This window comes from Myotis davidii, unplaced genomic scaffold, assembly GCF_000327345.1.
Source record: "Myotis davidii unplaced genomic scaffold, ASM32734v1 scaffold42, whole genome shotgun sequence".
Lineage (NCBI taxonomy): Eukaryota > Metazoa > Chordata > Mammalia > Chiroptera > Vespertilionidae > Myotis > Myotis davidii.
In genome coordinates, this window is record NW_006294243.1 from 3,544,573 (window position 1) to 3,545,984 (window position 1,412).

Genomic DNA, 1,412 nt, shown 5'->3' on the forward strand with positions numbered 1-1,412 from the left:
TGAGGCTTGGCTCCAGCTCTTAGGCCTCCGCTGCTGAAAATAGGTTTCTGGCCTTTGCATACAATGTTGCGATCCTGCTGGCTGAAGTCTGGTGGTATTTGTTACATAGTTTCTTAAACTGCAGGGGAACGTTGGTTTCGTCCGTCACTGAGGCAAGCAAGCCTCATGTTAGTTTCAAGCTGCCTGGCTGCCGACCGCCATCTTGGTGGTCAGTTAATTTGCATATCTCGCTGATTAGCCAATGGAAAGGGTAGCGGTCGTACACCAATTACCTTGTTTCTCTTTTACTAGTGTAGATATATATATAATGAAGTGTAGATATATATATAATGAAGTGTATTTTTTTTATCCACTCTGCAACTCTGTGCCTCTTTATTCATGAATTCAGACCATTTACATTTAGGGTAATTATTGATGTATGTGGATTTTCCTAAAGCCATTTTACCTTTTGTTTTTCGGTAGCTCAACACCGTACAACAGTAAAATTGCAAAGGATGTTAGAAATCACACATCCAAACTTCTTACCTTAGATACGAGAACACAAGCCTAGAAAGCTATCTCATTCTACGTTTATACAACCTTGACTATTCCTTCATTTCTACAAAATGTAGCCCTTAATTTTCAAATACTTATCTGGAATTATCCTGGGTTTATACTTATAAACCCATGTATAATGGATGCATTCTGTCTTCTAAGAGGGTCTTCAAATAAAGACACTTCAAAACCCTATTTTTAAAACTTTATCTTTATTGTTGAAAGTATTACAGATGCTCCCTGTTCTTTCCCCCATTGCCCCTTGCCCCACCCCTAGCCTTCACCACACTATTTTTTTTTTAATTCCACCTAATTTTTTCATCCTCAACTATGATTTTAGTTTTTTTGAATTAGGTTTTTTTTTTATTATTCTATCTTTATAATTATGTCATTTAAAGTTAATATTTCTTTGTTGATTTTATGTTAGGTTTATCTGTCAAGAGCTATCAATGGAGTATTAAGGTCTTCAACTATGATTATGTTTTGCTCTGTTTTTCCCTTTAGTTCTGTGAATAATTGTTTAATATATTTTTGTGTTTCCTGGTTGGGTGCATATAAAGAAGTCTTATGTTTTCCTTATCAGTATAAAGTGTCCATCTTTGTCCCATGTTATCTTTAAATCTATTTTGTCAGATATAGATATGACTACACCTGTTTTTCTGAGGATGTTATTTTCTTGGAGAATCATTTTCCACCCTTTTACTTTGAGTCTACCTTTGTCTTTGCAGCTTAGATGTGTCTCTTCTAGGCAGTGTATGGTTAGGTTGTATTTTTTTTTATCCACTCTGCAACTCTGTGCCTCTTTATTCATGAATTCAGACCATTTACATTTAGGGTAATTATTGATGCATGTGGATTTTCCTAAAGCCATTTTACAT